Consider the following 20,975-nt stretch of genomic DNA (forward strand, 5'->3'; position numbering starts at 1 on the left):
TATCTATCTATCTATCTATCTATCTATCTATCTATCTATCTATCTATCTATCTATCTATCTATAGAGAGAGAGTCTATTGCTGTGTAAGGAAAAAAACCTCACATACTAGTGGCTTAAAAGAACAAGAACAATTTTGTGTCATGAATCTACAAATCTGCAATTTGGGCATGGCAGGGACAACTCATCTCTGCTCCATTCAGCATTAGCACGCAGAACCATCTAAAAGTTCCAAACCTCACAGGTTAGGTAGCTGATCCTGGCTGGCGGCTGCGACCTCAGCTGGGGCTGTGATCAGAATCCCTACAGGTGGCTGCTGCGTTCTAATTGTGGATATTGCCTTTTCTAAGCCAGCCTTAGAAGTCATGCAGTGTCAATTTTGCCACACGCTATTTGGTAGATGTGGGTCACTAAATCCAATCTATATTCTTGGAAGTGAAATTAGACCTCATCTCTCAGTGTATAAATGCCAACAACATATTGTAAATAAAAGCATGTAGGAAAGAATATTTTGGCCTAACATTTTGAAAAATAAAATTTCATACAATTGCTTTGGTTCTTAACTAAGGATGGTCAATGTATTGCATGGCTTTCCGACATGAGGCATGATCAGACATGTGTCTTAGAGAGCTCTCTCTGGCAGCTTGGGGAGAACTGATAAGAGAGGGCTTGCCCTTAATGGAAAGGAGACCACTAAAAAAGTCATTGCAGAACGTAGCAATGACAGCTTGGATTATGACAGTGAATATGGGAAAAAGTCTGGTAGCAATGTGTTTTCAGCAAAGAAGAAATGACCTATAAAGATAAATATTCCAGAAAGGTAGACTAAAATAAGGAGTGAAATGTCATGAAATTTGCAAACAATTTTAGCGTGTGTTAAATACTGAAGGGTTAAACCAGATTGAAACAATTTCCAAGGCTGATGAAATTTAAGAATGCAAACCCAGAAGACAGTGACTCAAGGGATAGGGAAGATTGGATGACAGATAGCTAAAGGTGGTAGATAAAAAGCTCATGATATATTTATTTCTGTTTTATTTCTTTGTTTAAAATGAATTCAGTTGAGAGTTCAGTGGATGAGACTGAAGTCACACTGGAAGGGCAAGACTGCAGAGAATGCCAGGGAGGGATTGGCTGATGGACAGTCATCTACTGACACTGATGGACAGGTGATAAGGCCATATACAGGTTCAGATAAAGTATAGGTGTGAGAGGGGCATGGTTTGTTGAAGTAGAGAATCTGCTCAAGAATGTTGCTCAAATTATTGAGTTTGTAAAAACACCAGTGTACATTGGAATTAATCTGAATCTTGAGAAATAAAAGTGGACACACAGGAGATTTTTCTTATCTCTTATATCGTACTAATAGTGTTACTAGAGCCATATGAAAATGGATTCATTACTTAACTTCTCTGTGCCTCACTTCCATTATCTGTAAAGCAGGGATGATAAAAATAGAGATGCTGTGTATTAAAATAACTTAATTTGGGGAAAACACTGAGATTGGTGCCTAACACATGGTACAACCATATAATCATTAGTCAATCTTATTAAATAGAAGACAATGATTATATCCAATCCTAAGTGCTCTGAACACAGAAAAAGAAAGTGTTGACTATTGGAATTCCTCTGCAATAGAATGATTAAAGCTATGTCAACTCTACCCTTTGGGAAAGTATTTCTTATAGGAAAAATTTTGTAAAGAAGCTGAACATTGTCCAAGTAGCAGAAAAAATATAGATCTATTTTCTTGTGATTAAGATATTTTAAAAATACTCCCACACTATATAATAGTGAACACATGGGTATTTTTTAAACCTTTCCAGATATAACTGTAGCTTAAAATAACACATTTTCTTTAACATTATAGAGAAACTACTATTCATATTTTTCTCTTCCAAACAGTATCTAAATGCATTGAATTGGTGTTTTCTATGATCAGCTCCTCTTTATTTAAATAAGTTTATGCATAAACAATTTTGTTGGTTCTCAATTGCTGTATAGCATCATCGCCTTAAGCACAACTTTTCAGGAACAAAAGGAAACAAAAAGAGAATAAATACTACAGAAGGGATTACTATAAAAGTAATGTTGATAATCTAGTGTTGGATGTATCCCAACTTCAAAAAAAGTTAGAATAAAAAAATAGAATGTAATACATATAATAATGCAACAACATTTTTGTTAATGTAAAATCAGTACAATTATCTGTAGTGTTTGTGATATCACTACAGATACCAGTTGTTTCCAAACTTTAAAAAAGAAAAAAAGAAAAAAAAAAAAAAACAGATAAATAAGAGATTAGAGGTTGGATTCCAATATGGGCTTTGTTGAATAAAAATTTCTGTTCAGATTTTTTGTTCTTTATTTGCCCCTTCCCAAATTTTTATGGTGTTGTTAACAATTCAATTAATTAAACAGATGCCTTAAGTTTATACTTTATATTACTTTATCTCTCACAGCCTATATCCAAATCACCACAGAACTCTTCACTTTCTAAGCCTTCCTCAAAGTGCACCAAAGTGCACCAGAACCACCAGTACCTCCTCGAGATTACTGCAATAGTGTGAAACATACCATTATTCCTCCTCTCCAGGGTCTTTTATGTTTGCTATTCTTTCTCAGTGGAATTATCTTTCCTGCCTTTTTCCCCAAGTAAATCTTCTTATCTATGAAGCCTTAGTTTAATTTCTTCTATGTCCAGGAATTTTTTTTTTCTCACCTCCCTGACTGTTGTTACTCCTTTTATATGCTCTATTGAAACCATGCATCCCTTTTTAGAAACATGTATCAGATGTGTAATTTAATATTGTTTGTATCATAACTGATTAATAAGAACTTCCCGCAGTAGAATAAAATTTCACTAAGAGCTACTCCATTTGCTCTCTATTTTGAGTGTTAGACATTGACATCAATACTTATGTCCAGCATTGTATCCAAAGCACCTAGCACCATGTTGACCATATAGGAAATCCTTGTTTATTATCCGTTGAATTAAATGAATTAATTTGTGATTCAGGATAACACAACATGCAATATAAGATACTAATGTGAGAATATTTCATTTTTGTATTTATAAATTATGACATTTTAATAATAATATATTTAGAATATTATTTGATGTTCAAGGTACAGCATGACTTTTAAAAGTGATTATTTTTCCTTCAGATATATCATGATTTTGCTTTAGTTTATAACTAAATAACTTTATAGCTGATAAATAAATAAATAAAACTGGTGCATCATTTACCTATTTAGGATGCTTATGCTAAAATTAGGAAATTTAAAACAATGATACTCAAAAATTAACTGATGTAGCTTATTGAAATTATTGTAATTTAAAATAAAGTACTTATCTGAATAATCTGATAAATAATGTGCCTTAAATAATTTACATGTTTTTCTGTTCCTTTTTTTCAGAGGCTTATTTTAATATTTTATTCATATAGTCCCTACAAACATACTTTTTAACTCTGATTTCCAAAGTATTGATTCTAACTTCTTGCCTTTCTTAACATTCTCTTTCAATCTAGCTCTTACATTTTAGAGATCCAAATACTCTCCTCCTCTTCCTCCTTTCCTTCTTCTCCTCCACCTCCTCTCCTCCTCCCACTACCGTTCAGCTTCCTCCTTCGCCTCTTCCTGCTCCTCCTCCTCTTTGTCTTCCTCTTTCTTTTGTATTCTTATACTATGCTCTCCTGGTGAATGGAAATGGTACTTACTAAATAATGAGGCACACAAATGTGAACAGATTGTTACTTTAAAGTAGCTTAAAGTTCACTGAATGGAGCAAGTGTGCCTGAAATATGTATTGTGCATTTACAGATTTTTCAGTGTCTTTCACAAATATCGATAAATTAGGATCATAGTCAGAAATCGGTAATGGAGATACTTGTCTTTGAAAAAAATTTGAGCAGAAAAATGAACTTAGGAAACTTGAGTTGTCTTTTTAAGAGAGCCAAATCACTGTTTTTAGGCCTGCTAGAGCATTTTTTTTTTTTTTTTTGTCCCTTTGCTCTTTAATGTAACCTGATAGTGCTGAAACTTTTGGGTATATGCATGAATAACTAGGTTTAGATAAACCTGAAAGAAAACTACCTTAATTCCAAGAACTGGATTAAATGAAGTTACAGAATAAAAAATTTATTTGAATTCTTCTTTTGAAATTTGGTAATTCAAAATATTAAGTGGGGGGTAAGAAATAATAAAGGTGTTTAAAAAGTTATCTTTAAACTAATACCACTACTCTGAACTACTAGGTAAGCATATTAATGAGTATAGTTTCTCATGAACTTTGCATTACTTTGGACAAACATATCAGAAGATGATCAAGAAAAACATCAACAGTTCCACTAGATTTGAGTTTTAGATCTTCTTATTTATTTTGTACCTTATTTTAAAGTGTACTCTGAGATTGCCATTCTACAATGCAATGAAATGTAACTAATGGGTATCTGGCTTAATACCTGGGTAATGAAATCATCTGTACAACAAACCCCAATGATAAAAGTTTACCTACGTAACAAACCTGCACTTGTACACTTGAACTTAAAATAGAAGTTAAAAAAAAATCAGTATATATATATAGTTATACATATTTATAAAGTACAAATGATTTTTTTTAATTTTAATTTTTTTAAATGTTTGTGGGTACACAGTAGGTGTACTATATTCCTGGGGTAGATGAGATATTTTGATACAAGCATACCATGTGTAATGATTAAATTAGGATAATTGGGGTATCTATCACCTCAAGCTTTGATCATTTATTTGTGTTAGGAACATTCCCATTTCACTCTTTTAGTTATTTTGAAATATACTATAAATAATTGGTAACTGTAGTCCCCCTATTATGCTACCAAACACTGGATCTCATTCCATCTAATTGTATTTTTGTACCCATTAATTCTTTCCTCTTTATCCACACCCCTTCCACTACTTTTCCAGCCTCAGGTAACCATCATTCTACTCTGTATCTTCATGAGTCCATTTTTTTTTTTTTTTTTTTTTTTTTTTGTTAGCTCCCACATATAAGTAAGAACATGTGATATTTATATTTTTCTCTTTGCTATTTCTTGAAGGAAGCCTTATTCATTAGCTAGGCCTAAAGGGAAAGTGTGAAGTGACCTTTTTAATTGTGAAGACAAATACTTTAACCTCTAAGTCTTTTTAAATTTTTGAGAGATGTGTGAGTTTCTGTTTTTCACCATGAGACTCAAGAGAATTAAGATCATGATCTCATGATCGGTATTATTTTTTACATACAAATACCTATAATTATTAATTATAGATAGCATTTAACTTTTTATTTCATCTATTCATCTTTAGCCATATAGCTCTTATTTTAGAAGTAAAAATTATATACAGATTGGAAGACTATTCAACATCAAATAAAAGTTGACCAAATAATCTAAAGATTACTAGAAAAATATTTATGTCTGAAGGTCAGTATTTAAGGTTGTCACATTTTTATTAAATTTTATTTAATTTAAAACATATTCAAAAGTTAAATTCATAGGTAGTGGATGACATTTAATTTAATAAATAGCATTATTGCTTTATATATATGAATAGGTAATGAAACTACATACAATAAAAATAACTGACCTAGAAGAAAGAAAAACTAAAATATAAAAATTAAGTTTTTTTTTTTTTTTTTTAAATTGAGAGATCTAGGAAGAAGCCGGTTATATTGACATAATTGCAAGTCAGAATGGCTATTATTTATCTTTGTTAAAGAAAAGTAAATAATCGAGTTGTTTCTTGCATTTCATTACGTGAAATGAATTTAACCTTTATTCTATTTTGCAATATACTAGGCACTGTGTAATGACCTCTAAATACATATAGCATCCAGTCTTCAAACAATCTTATGATACTACTATTGTATTATCACATCAACATAAATATGAGGAAACTGAGATGTGTATTTGCTAAACAGTTTTCCAAAGTCTCATATTAAGATAGGTAAATAACATTTGAAGAAGTGTTAAGTATTTTTTCTATTTGACACATCTTTATTGTTTGGTAGAAATAGATCACTTTAACCATTGAAAAGTGTAAAATATTACTATCGTACATCCATGTGCCACATAACAGTGTTTTGTTCAATGACAGACAGCATATACAATGGTGGTCTCATAAGATTATAAAGGAGATAAAAATTTCTATCACCTAGTGACACTGTAGCCACCTTAACATCACAGTGCAATGCATTACTCACATCTGCAGCGATGCTAGTGTAAACAAACCTACTGCACTGTCAGTGCTATAAAAGTATAGCACATGCAATTGTGTACAATACATAATTGATCATGATAAGCAACTGTAAAACTCGTTTATATATTTACTATACTATACTTTCTATTATTATTTTAGAGTGTACTCCTTGCACTTATTTTTCTCTAAGTTAACCGTAAAATAGTGTCAGGCAGGTCATTCAGGAAGTATTACAGAAGAAGGCATTGTTTTCATACATGACAGCTCCATGACTGTTATTAGCCCTGAAGACCTTCCAGTGGGACAAGATTTGGTGGTGGAAGATAGTGATATTGATAATCTTGACCCTGTGCATTCCCAGGCTAATGTGTGTGTTTGTGTCTTAGTTCATAACAAAAACAGTTTAGAAAGTAAAAACATAAAAATAAAAATAAAAAATGGACACAGCAATCTCATTACTAGGTAATCTACCCAAAGGATATAAATTATTCTATTATAAAGACACATGCAAGCATATGTTCACAATAGCAAAGACATGGAATCAACCTAAATAAACATCAATGATAGAATATAAAGCAAATGTGCTACATATACATAATGGAATACTATAGAGCCATAAAAAAGAATGAGATAATGTCCTTTGTAGGGACATGTTTGGAACTAGAGGTTGTTATCCTTAGAAAACTAACACAGGGACAGAAATCCAAATGCCACATGTTCTCACTTACAAGTAGGAGCTAAATGATTAAAATACATGGACACATAGAGAAGAACAATCCACACTGGGGCCTTTCAGAGAGTGTGGAGTAAGAGGAGACAGAAAACCAGGAAAAATAACTATTGGGTACTAAGTCTAATACCTGGGTGACAACATAATCTGCACAACAAACCCCATGAAAAAATTTCACCTATTTAACAAACCTGCACTTGTATGCCTGAACTTAAAAGTTAAACTATAAGTTAAAATTAAAAAAAAAAAAAAATTCAAAATAGAGAAAAGCTTATATAATAAGGATATTAAGAAAGAAAATCGTTTTGTACAGCTGTACAATGTGTGTTTTTTTTTAACCCATTTATGCCGGGGGTTGCCTTTTTTTTTTTTTTTTTTTTTCAGATGGAGTCTTGCTCTGTCACCCAAGCTGGAGTACAGTGGCGCGATATCAGCTTACTACAACCTCTGCTGCCGGGTTCAAGCGATTCTCCTGCCTCAGCCTATCAAGTAGCTGGGACTACAGGCTGCCGCCACCACACCGGGCTAATTTTTTGTATTTTTAGTAGAGACGGAGTTTCACCGTTTTAGCCAGGATGGTCTTGATCTGAGCTCCTGATTTGCCTGCCTCAGCCTCCCAAAGTGCTGGGATTACAGGCGTAAGCCACCATACTTGGCTGCAAACATTTTTTTTTGTGCATGAAAAATCAGACCTTGTCAATGACCCTAAGCAGTAGGATATAAATAACTCCCACAAGCTTAGCGTCCCAATAATGGAACACTAGGCATAAATGGGTTAATCTAAGTGTCACAAAACAGTGAAAAGGTTAAAAAATTAAAAAAAAAAAACTTTATAAAGTAAAAATGTTACAATAAGTTAAGGTTTATTATTAAATAAAGAAAAATATTCTTTATGCATTTAGTGTAGTGTAAGTGTACAATGTTTATAAACATTGTTTATGATTGCATTAGCTGAGGGTGTAAAGTTTTTTTGTTTTTGTTTTGTTTTTGTTTTTTGTTTCTTACCATCGTGTGAAAGGTTTCTGAAACTCAATAATAAAAAACGGTTGGTGTAAATTATTCCTTTGGGTCACATTTTTAGAATGAAAAACAAAGAATGTATCCTTCATACTGGTTCTTAACCAGCCCGTAAAAACCCATTGGCCTGAAGCTTGTTTCAGGCCGGTGCCCATCCTATAGTTTTGAAAGACAAAAGGCTGGTAGAGACAGTGTTCAATGGTTTCGATGGCTTCAGTGATGCTCTGTGGAGTTCAGAGTATCTGAGTGCTTTAACGCCCGAGCTATGATCCCAAACACTGGGCTAGCCTGGCCTCTGTATCTCCCCACCACCAACTCTTAAAAGAATAAAGTAACAGCATATCTACAGTAATACCATCTCTGCATAGAAACTGTTCAAATGCTCTGTTTTCATAAAATGTTAAAAGTTAAAAAAAAAAAAAAAAAAGTCCTAGGGCTTCACATTCACTCACCACTCATTCACTGACTTAGTCAAAACAGGTTTCAGTTCTGCAAGCTCCATGGATGGTAGGTGTACCTTACAGGTGTATCACTTTTTACCTTTTATACCATATATTTACTGTATCTTCTCTATAGATATGTTTAGATACACAAATATTTACCAATTGTCTACAGTATTCAGTAAGTAACAGGCTCTACAGGTTTGTAGACTAGGAGCTATACCACGTAGCCTAGGTGTGTAGGAGGCTGTGCCACCTAGGTTTGCATAAGTGCACTCTGCGATATTCACACAGCAAGAATATCACCTAATGATGCATTTCTTAGAACGTCTCCTGATTTTAAGAGATTCATGACTGTATTGTAACATCATTTCTATTATTACAGGTAAACACATCACAGATCTAGTCAGTGCCATTGGATTTATTTAATTAGAATGATAGTTTTTTTTTTTTTCTACACACAAATATAAAATTTTAATGTGTTTACTTGAATATTTTATACCAACAGCATAAATTGCAGTGAGCACTGGACTTGTCTCATTGAACAATATATAAACTCAAATATTGGCCTGTAATACATTGACAATGAAAACGAAAGCAAATGTCATTCACCCAGATACTCTGAGAAGTACTTATCTTATTGATTTCGACCCTCAAAGGTCTAAAACATAATTTTTAAGTTAAATATATGCATGTTCCATATAGCCAAGTTATTTTTAGTATAATCTATAACTACATCAGTAAAAAAATGGGGATTTAAAAAATATAAATTATTGTAGGTTCTAAAATTTGTATATAGTATGCTAATAGACTGGTAGGCCTAATTCATGGGGTTCTACTACTCTTGTTTGAATACTTCTGGTGTGAACCACCATAGCTTCTCAGCTCTGGAACATTGCAAATGAGATAGTGAAAATGTCAGTAGCCAGCAATCTAATTATGAATAATTCATCTACCACAAAGGACCACTGGATATAACAATATTATCAATTTTAAGTTTTAATTTGTTAAGTCCAGTGAAACTATACTATTTTCATGTGCTGAAACTGAGAATAATGAAACTACCAGTGCTTTGCATAAATATACATAAAATATTTGCTTTGTTATTCTGTTATTCTTTCATATAATTTCTTGATCTGGAGGTAATTTAAGATATGCAAAGGACTTTTTTTTTTTTCTTTACTAGCACCAATATGTTTTTAAAGATATTTGCCTTGGAGAACAAACTGCTCAAGTGTAATTAATTCAGCCTCTGCTGAGGTAAACTTTGAAGCTGACTGAACTGAGAATCCTGAGATCAAAATTCTGGCAAATAAATAATAAAACATACACAGAGATTACTAGTAGAAGACCCTAAAGGTGAGCAGCGCTATGCTTTACCATACTGAAGAAAAAAGACAGAAGCGTACTTAAAAATATGTAGTTGGAAATATCTCTTTAAAAAGTGAGCATGTGTGTCTACTAAATCCAGAAATGATACCACCAAATACCAACTCCAGTGGTGTAAGAAAATAAAAATGAATTATCCTTTACAATTGGATCATATAGGTCTTACTTTACCTTTTTAATAACCAGAACACAATGCCTTATAATTCCATGCTAATTTATTATTTGTTTGAAATATAAAGATTTTGAACAAATAACATCTATCCTCTCTTAAATTCTCGTGTGTGTGTGTGCGCCTGCATGCACATGCATGTGTATCATCTTTAAGAATGTAGGTTGAACCAATGAAAATGCAATATCATTCCATTTTATTTTATTTATTCAGCAAAATTGATAGTTTTGCGTCATGTGGTTCCACCACATCAGTGAACTTGGTCAACACCAACTGCTCAGACTAGAATAATTTTTTCTAGAATCCACAGACATTTATCTTTTCTATGTTTTAAATGATTTTTTAGGAAGTTGCATTCTGAGAAGAGATACATGGAATCAACAAACAAGAAGCAAGGTATCTAAATTTTCCTTGTTATCTTTAGTAGTGTTGATGTAACTACTTAAAAATGTATTTCTTACCAGCACAGAGTTAGTTTTAAATTTTTGGAGATTAGATTTAAACAAGATAGGTACCAATTGTCACCTTCAAAGAACAATTCTAACACCATAAAAGATACAAATGATCAATTAGATCAGTGATTTAACTCTTCAGACAAGATTTAGTGTTTGCTTTAAGATGTTGACATATTTTACAACATTTGGTAAAAATCAAATTGTCTTTTTATAAGTGGGAATGACTTCTGAAAGACCTAACTGCTTTGACCCATAGAATTATATTCTTAAGGAGATAACTGGCTTATTTCTGTTCTGCTAATAGTAGCACAATAAAAACATAGAGCCCATTTCACTTATACATATTATCATAAAGGCATAAACAATTACATTATATCGCAGAAGATAATATGTGTATATATATACATATTACCTAAGACTATGTGTGTGTGTGTGTGTGTGTATACACATAACCAAGGGATATATATGTGTGTGCATATACACATATATATATACATACATATATACATATATATACATACACACACATATATATATACACACATAACCAAGGGACATTAAAACAAGTACTTTAATTTATTGTGCTAAAAGATTTGGGACTTCAGTGAAAATTTGCAGCAACCTAATATGCCACATTCTACAGAAAATTTTTTGCAATAGGCTCATAGAAAATATTACTTATTACTCGTTCACAAATTTAGAGAGTGCAGTTTATTGATTTGATTTGCCTTAAAAAGAAATATAACAAAGATTGGTTATTTTCTGAGTTATCTTATTTTTATTATTCATTGATTTATTTCTTGTCACCATTTCTCTTTTTTCAGCTTTTCCCACCCTCTTTGTCATTTTACTTTCCAGATGTACTAGTTGTTAATAGTTGGTATACCTGCACCTGTTCCTTAACAAAAGCATAACAAGATCATAGATATTGCTACAGTTGAACTAAAGTCAGCATTTTCATAATAAAATCTGCTCTTTGGAGATTTATAATAATGCAACTGTAAAAGTTCATACTGGGCTCATCTTGTCATATAAGGTCACAGTCTGAAGTGAATTTGTTTTGTCAATTTTCAAACAAATTAATGTAGCCACTTCTCTAAGCAATGCAAATATAAATCAAACACTGGAGAAATGCATTCCCCCAAAATAATAAACATCATTTGGCTGATACTTATTTTCAAGATATTTAGTTGTTGTTAAATTTGCATGTGTCCCACACAGGTGTCAAGAGGATAACTCTAGGACAGAAAGAAAGCAAAAACAAAAACAAAAAACAAACAAATAAACAAAAAAACATGGCTTTTTTCCAAGAAAATAACACTGACATATGTGAGCATATAATAAATAGCCTTCATGGAAAGTGATTTACCCAAAAACAACAAACCCAATCTCTTAGTCTTTTACATAGACAACTATGTAAACTATGTCAAGACCCTATTTAGAGAAAGAAACTGTCACGTTACCACTTTCTGAACCCATTTTAAAAATACGATACAAATCTGAGAAATGTTTCAGTCATTTTATATAATATTGTAAGTAATATTGTAACTATTATATATATAATATATAAGTAAGATATTAAGTAACTTAATATCATTGCATGGTTTTATAATAATGGCAATGGAATGCATACATTATTTTTATAGATATGCTTCCAAATGTAAATACACAATCAAATAGAAGTAAATTTATATTGTTATTGAATCCAGAAATGAAGGCTTTGAGAAAGAAAAAGCTTGACTGTTTCATCTCAAGATTCTTCCTGCTAATATCATTCAGAGCCCGTAAGGCAACTATTTTGAATCCACGCTAATGATTTTGTTAATGCAATAACAGAAAAAATAATAATAAAGAAAGAAAGGAAAAGAGTAGAGTAAAGGATAGAAAATGATTCCATTGCAACAGTGTTAATGCCATTCTGGAGAATGCCAGAGAAGCCATTCATACAGAAAGCTATTATAAGGTATTCAGTGTTAGGAATTTATTAGTAAGTAAAAGTCAGGCACCATAATATATGCTAAAAGTCAAATGAAATCTCATCAACTTAAAAACATCCTGGCCTTTTTGTAACTCAATTTCATTTTGGGGGGGGTGTATGTCTCTACATTTTTACTAGCAATGCAATGATATAATTTTTATTTTCATCTGATGACCTTATTTTAAAACTTTATAATGTTTATATAGTTACAATGATTATAATCATAATCATAAGTGAAACAAACAGGGAACTTACTATGTGCTTTAAATATCTTTATTTCATCTTCACAATAACTTTAAAGTTAAGTGATATTATGAGCTCTACTTTATACACAAGAGGAAACTTTGAGTTGCCAAGTTTTAAGTAATTGGCAAAAGGTGTCATGATTACTGGATAGTAAACCCAGGGTTCAAACTCAGACAACATATCTACATAATGTGTTCTTCACAACTATGCTAGATATTTATCATTTTAACTTGTCATTTGTTAGTTTCTTTTTTTAAAACATACTTCCCTACGGTTAGAAAAAAATGGCTATTTCCCACCATTTTTTTGAGAACCACATTGCTTTGAAAATCTTTAAGTATATATTTATTTACTTTATTATATATTTATTTAAATATATATTTATTGTTTTTATATTATTTTATTGGAATTGGTGACTGGAAGTAATATTACTGAGACAAAAATGCATAAACTTACTTTACATATATTTGATTGTGTTTTTTTATGGAATACAAGTATTAATCTGTATCCTTGTCAACATAAACTCAGGTATGTGTGGGTAAACACACGTACACAAACCCAAGAATATCTAATTTAATAGCTGTAAAATGGAACTTCATTCCTTTGAAAAATCATTTGTAAAGTTAAACATTTTTTAAATGTTTAAATAAGTTTATGTTCTCACTTTTCTCCTAACATCTCTCCATGGCTTTATTAATTCTATATTATTTTTAGTAGATTTAATGACAGCAAAATTATATCTTAAACAGAGATATCATGTAAAGAAGTATAAAAGTGTTCAATACATACAAGTTAAAGTCAGAAATTTAATTTAGCCTGACATTTATGAACTCGGGTGTGTGGGTAATTATCAGAGGTTGTTGAGGAGATATGATTGGGAATGGCCATGACAGTTGGATCACAAAAGGCTTCATCATTTGCCAGCAGCTTTGAATCTTTGAAAAGCCTGACAACAAATCACACCCCACTGGCCCTATTAGAGGCACAATTACAGCTGATATATTCAGTGGGTGAATCTGGGTGTACTGGGGAAGGGGACTTATCTAAACGAGATTCTAAATGGGAAGAACTTATTCCCTATATTATGGGTTCATGGATCACACTGGAGGGGCATGAACTTTAGTGGAAACCAGTGATATCTTTGTTCTTATTTATCTTCAAACAAAATTTGGTGTGTCCTTCAATTAAGTATTGAGACAACACACCACAATAGGAGTCAATATCTGTGACTTTGTCACTAATAAATTCCTCAATGTATGTATTTTGCCTACAGTTGCTGCTAATATCTCAAAACACTGTCTATACTCATTTATAGTAATTATTAGGCCCAAAATTGGGTCTTGTCTTTTAAGAATATATATTAATGGCCAGGTGCCATGGCTCATGCCTGTAATCCCAGAACTTTGGGAGGCCGAGGTGGGCAGATCATGAGGTCAGGAAATCGAGACTATCCTGGCAAACATGGTGAAACCCATCTCTACTAAAAATACAAAAATTAGCTGAGTATGGTGGCGCTTGCCTGTAATCCCAGCTATTCAGGAGGCTGAGCCAGGAGAATCGTTGGAACCTGAGAGTTGGAGGTTTTAGTGAGCCGAGATGGTGCCACTGCACTCCAGCCTGGCGACAGAATGAGACTCCATCTCAAAAAAAGAAAAAGAAAAAAAAAAAAAAAATATATATATATATACACACACACACACACACAATACACACACACACACACATACACACACACACACACATATTACCATATCACATCTTTCATATTTGGTACACACATTTCAGGAAAAAAACGGTGTCTTTAAATTTTAAGTATTTCACTTGATGAATATAGAAAAATTATTTTGAGAAGTGATCTGAGCCCCCCTGAAGGTTTAGAGCTTCTGAGAAAGCATGTGATTTAAAGGATTTTCAGACGATGAGAGACTGACTAGGACAGAGGCAAACATGATGAAAAGAACACACACTGTAAGGAAGACACAAGAGCTCATTACCTCTCTATATAACCAGTGAGTTCAGGGGTCAGAGTAGGCATTTGGGGGCTTAATTTGTTTCCACAATTGGGTCCTATCCAATTTCATGCCTAGCTCTCAAAGACAAGGGTTGTGATTTCCAGCAATTTATACAAATAAAATAATCACTTGGGATATTATGAGTGCAGCTAATACCCTCTAAAGTACATAACGGTCTATTTGAACCTAAAATGTAGTGGCAATTTACCTATGAGATCATGTTTCACTAACTTGGTTGCAATACAAGGGTTTGTTTCCTTGATATCAGAAAAAAATGTCTTCTTCTCTACCTGTAACTTTCCTAGTATTCCTTGTGTGAGGCAAGAAGTGTGAGCAGGCACAAGCCTGCTGGGAATCCAATCTGTGTGTGCAATGTGTTATAGGCTTGTCACCCCAAATTGTTTATGGCGAGACATTCTTTGACGTGTAGACATTTGTCAAGGTCATGCTGCTGTAGATGACCTTCAGTTTGAGAACTGAGAGCATTCTTTTCACAATAACTTTTCTCTAAATAAGTTTTTGTTAGCATGAAGTTTTTTAGCTACTTGAGAAAACAGCCACCAGATTTCAAGGACAACAAATTAAATCAGACATGGGCTCTACTCAGAGAACAGCAGAGGTATGAGAATCAGTCTTTGACAGAATGCTGCGTTCAAAATATAAATGGGGTACCCATTATGTATAACATCAATCAGCAGGAGGTTAGAATGCTTAGGAAAAATATTTGTGGAAAAAAAATGGAAATAGGAGAAACATGTACTACTTTTAAGCAGAAATTATAGTGACTGATTATAACAGGAACACTTTTCCTTGTCAATTAGCTTCAATATCAGGATCTCTGGAAAATCTGTAAAAATCAGCTAAGGTAAAATTTTGTTATATTTTAACAAGCTAGTTAGTATATTCTTAACTTCAGGAATACTTAACTACTAGACTTGTTACTATAATTCAGCTTTCTGTTTAGAGAGAAAGGTTCTGCTCTCTCATACATAGTTTTCTTACTTCAGAAGAGAATGGATATTAAAAATTGGCCTCATTTATGTGGCTCTATTGTTTTAATAATAATCAATACATTCATTGAAGTTTATTTATTTTAAAAGTCATTAGTTGTAGACAAGAAGGCACAGTTTTTGTTTCCAGGAACAGAATTTGTATTTTATAACACACATTGGGGGAAAATAGTACTGAAGTAGAAATTAACTCAAGTGATGCCACTCTCCTCTGAGCAATATCTTCTCACTCAAAAGAAGTGCTTCCCATTCTTAAGGAGTTCTAAGATAATATGAGAGGGAAGATATAAACACATATAAAGCAATATGAACAGGTATAAAACAAAATAAAATACATTCAAACACAGATGATTGATACAACTAAAGATTGAAGAGGCCTGAAACAGCCACTCAAAAATTCTTTTAGTCTCTGGGCTGACTTAATTTTTGAGGCAAGTAAATAGTAGATCAGATATTAACATATTATTACATCTCCCATTAAATATGTGTGATGCCTAACTGCCAAAAGCTTTGTTGAATTTTTTTTTCCCCCTGGAGCGGAGTTTCACTCTTGTCATTTAGGCTGGAGTAAAGTGGCACAATCTCGGCTCACTGCAACCTCCACCTCCCAGGTTCAAGCAATACTTCTGCCTCAGCCTCCCAAGTAGCTAAGGACAACAGGCACCCACCACCACAACTGGCTAATTTTTGTACTTTTAGCAGAGACGGGGTTTCACCATGTTGGCCTGGCTGGTCTTGAACTCCTGACCTCAGGTAATCTGCCCACCTGGGCCTCCTAAAGCCCTGGGAGTACAGGCGTAAGGCCAACATGCCTGGCCAGCTTTGTTGATTTTTTTTTAATTAAACACTAACCTCTATTTTTTTTCTATCTGGAAGAGGATAATATTTTTCTGACATTTCATAGATTCAACTATAGATGGCAGAATATTGGAAGCAGTATCAAACATTTTACTATATGATTAAATTCACTTTAATAATCACAATACTAATATTTTTTCTTGTATATCACCACTATATACATCCATTTTTAGGGTAGGAAATGTGTAAAAGTTCCATGACTCAGCTTTTCTCTGGGCATTAAAGTTGTACCTTTATTTTATGTTAGAAATGAATAAATATTTGGATTAGAGAGTACAGATTAATCTGCACATAAGAAGTATTTTATGCTGCTGATTAATATATTCTCAGCAGCAGAGAAAAGCAGTTGATGCAGCTTAGAAAAAAGTAAAAGATTCTTTTACATGCTAAATTGTTTCAGTTCACTACATTTTCATTTACTCAGGGGAATAAAAAGGAAAATATATTATTATCTGAATTATGATTATGAGGCATTTATATCTAGGAAATTTTAATCAATTTAACTCTCTTCCCATCACTATCCCTGGTGTATTCAAAGCTCTTTTGCTTTATGGTTATCTTAGGGCTATTTATGCATGATTATCGTATGTGTATTTGCAGAGAAAAAATAAAAAATATTGGAAAAGCAATAGAAGGGAAAAAATCCATTGTTCTCAGAGAATCCACTTGAATAATTATGTTCTATTGATTAACTGTTATGAGTAACCTGTTGTAATTCCTCAGAGTTCCAGATTCTATGTTGAGCCATTGGTCAAATTCTCTATTGAGCATTTTAAAATCCAACATGATAGAATAAAAATTTAAGATTAGTGCATTGGTTATTTGGTTTACATGATTATGAAATCACAGTGCTTTATTCTAGATTGATATAGACAACCTTATTTCATGTCCTTGAATAGGATTAAATAAAATCGCATTGCAGACATTTTGCGCTATTAAATTGTCTTAAAAAATTGCTGAGGGACCTCAGCTATATTCAAAGGTACGTACTTCTGGAAAGTCTACGAACTGATTCAAGGTACAATGTATTTGTATCATGCTCCAGAGGAAAATTCTGATTGATGCTGACCAATCCTAGTGGTCTCTATTTATAGCTCTAGCCAGTGACTATGACAGATAGATGGCTGGGGGTCTTTTGTATAAGGTTGTCTTGCCTTTGAAAGAAGGTAGTAAGAAGCGAAGACTTTTCCCTCTTAAACATTGCCAGATCCACCTTGATAGTGGCATCAAACTATCAAGGAGGACAAAACAAAGAAAAGTACAGAACATAGAGCTGAAGTCTGGATATAGATTTACCTGGCTTCTTTTGCATGTGAAAAAACAAAATTCCTTAATTCACTTTAAAGTTACATTTTCTTTTTCTTATAGTTTTAAGCATCCCAAACCCTATACATAAAACTTGTGCTTACATAAGATCAATTCAGCATTTTACAGGACCATGTAGGGAAGTGGAACAATCCTCAATCACTTCTTTGGAATAATTAAAATATATATGGTAGGCAGAGAATGGGGAGTGTATGTGGGGTATCAGGGGGAGGTGAAGGAACGTGTGTTAGCATAATAAACATGACCTTCATTAATAGTCATTTAGAGTGAAGCCATGTATTCTTTTGAATAGAAGTTTTCTCTCCCCTCTCATTCTTGCTATCACTCTCTTTCATACATACAAACACATATGAATATATATGAGTGTATGTGTATATATACATAAATTTATATCTACCCTCTTGGACATATGTGATACATTATATTTTAGAGGGGAAACACATATTCCTGGGGAATTGAATAAAATAGTGAATCCTGGAAATACATGAAATAGCAGTTTTAACACTGGTTAATAAACCAAAATAAAAAGAAAATGCCCAGTTCTATTAAAAACAGAATTGTTACCTTTATAGTCAGAAATTTTTATAAATTTAGTCAAAATTATAAGGTGCCATATGAATTAAATTGAAGAGGATGAAATTTGAAATACACTTCTGATTTTAATTTTTGTAAAAAAAAAAACCCTCTACAATTTATTATAAGAGGTTAAGGTATAGGGAACACATTTTGATAATTCATAGCTAACACATTTTGATTACTCAAATCCTACACTGTGTATTCCTTTCATTTTTGTAATTATTTATCTTGTATTATCTGCAGAACATATAGTGTAGTATTATTTGGCAAGGAGAAACATCTGCCTGGTGAAATTAGCTAGGCTTTCATTTCAGAAAGCATCATAGCTTTTAATTATTGAGTACCTCCTATATAATAGTATTTTTAATTACTGAGCAACTCGTATGTAACATACTTTACATTAGGCTAGGTGTGATCTCCTAATAAAAGTGCTATGAGGAGTGAGTAAATGCACATAAATGTGTATTAGAAAGATTGGTTAATATAGTGGTTGAGATCATCAGCCCTGAAGCATCCTGAGTGGACTCAATTCTGGCCCTCCCATTAGATGCTTTATGAAGCTGGACAAATGTGCTCATCTCTCTTTGTATGAGCATCCTCATCTGTGAAATAGAAGTCATGATAATATCTTCTATGCAAACTTTCTGAGAGAATAAAGGAAATATTAACAATAAATGTGCTTAAACACTTCTTGACAAAGAATATGTGTTCAATAGTATTATTTTGTTTTTGCCAGTATTATTACTATTTGGCTAAAAATAAAATAATATTTTGTGAAAATACAAAATTAATACATAGAACTGTTCTATTTGTGTAATTCAGTTTCTTCTATTCTTCAAATGTCTAGTCCAAAATACATTGTTGATATCAGTAGCTATATATCCTCCACTTCTTTTTAGCCTCTACCCGCTTTTTAATGCTATGAACAATTACCCCCATGTTAATGTCATTTTATTCAAGTGTTACATAATCTACTTAACCTGGTTGTTTGCACCCTGAGTGAGATTTCTTTCTCAATATATAGACTGTATTCTATATGAGCATGTTGATGTTAACTTCTGTTTCATGTAATTTTCTTAAATTAGCCATATTAGAGCAATTTACACCATGTCCAAACTAATGTAAAACTAGTGATGAACAACGTAATGGAAGCATTAACTGAATGTCTTGCTCTTAGATTGGAGGTAGGCAGCCAGTTAGCTGATGATATAGGAAACTCCAGATAAGAGTCCCCATCCTTCACCTGAAATGACTTTCTGCTTACAGAATATTATGAGAGCAATTATACATCTCTGTATGGCATGAATAATTTATACTTTTATATTAAGTCAAAAGTAAAAAGGTACCAAATATGTTCCATGAAAATAGTTTAAAAATACAGACATTTGTACCACATAAATGTCTTGCACAAGTTTGGGGCCCATTTTAGCTTTCATTTGAAAAACAAATCACCATCATTAGAACACAGGTATTTCCTGGAAGGATACTTCAAATGATGAAATCGTGATTCATTCTACCTATTTTGGTATGGATAATTACATACATATTCATATATTTTAAAGTAGCTTTTTATGCTATGTCATCAGACTCACTATTTAAATAAAGACATCTTGAAAATTAAAGCTATCTTTGGGAAGAGCTGGGAATACGGAGTTCTGCTTATTGTTTTAAATGTCTTCTTATTTCACTCTTTCTGTATCCCACTTTACTCATTACAACCTGACACTCTGAAGATGAAAACTATTGCATAAGTAAATCACTTTTCCATTGTAGTCACATCTTTCCATTGCTATTACTAAAAGCAATATCGACTTTGAGTATAGTTTATGTCCTGATATCATAGGTTTTACCTGGGCACAGTGGCTCATGCCTGTAAACCCAGCACTTTGGGAGGCCAAGGTGGGCGGGTCATGAGGTCAGGAGATCGAGACCATCCGGGATAACACAGTGAAACCCCATCTCTACTAAAAATACAAAAAAAATTAGCTGGGTGTGGTGCCACGCACCTGTAGCTTCAGCTACTTGGGAGGCTGAAGCAGGAGAATTGCTTGAACCTAGGAGGCAGAGGGTGGAGTGAGCTGAGATCACACCATTGCACTCCTGCCAAGGTTACTAGTGAGATGTCGTGTATATATATATATATATATATATATTTATATATATAGTATTTCTTTTTTTTTATTTTTTATTTTTTATTATACTTTAAGTTCTAGGGTACATGTGCATAACGTGCAGGTTACATATGTATACATGTGCCATGTTGGTGTGCTGCACCCATCAACTCGTCAGCACCCATCAATTCATCATTTATATCAGGTATAACTCCCCAATGCGATCCCTCCCCCCTCCCCCCTCCCCATGATAGGCCCCAGTGTGTGATGTTCCCCTTCCCGAGTCCAAGTGAGCTCATTGTTCAGTTCCCACCTATGAGTGAGAACATGCGGTGTTTGGTTTTCTCTTATATATAGTATTTCAATTTTACTTTTTTGTTGTTTTGAGACAGAATTTTCTTCTTCTTGACCAGGCTGGAGTGCAGTAGCGCGATCTCGGCT

The sequence above is a fragment of the Piliocolobus tephrosceles genome, chromosome 4 (genome assembly GCF_002776525.5).
Source record: "Piliocolobus tephrosceles isolate RC106 chromosome 4, ASM277652v3, whole genome shotgun sequence".
Classification (NCBI taxonomy): Eukaryota; Metazoa; Chordata; class Mammalia; order Primates; family Cercopithecidae; genus Piliocolobus; species Piliocolobus tephrosceles.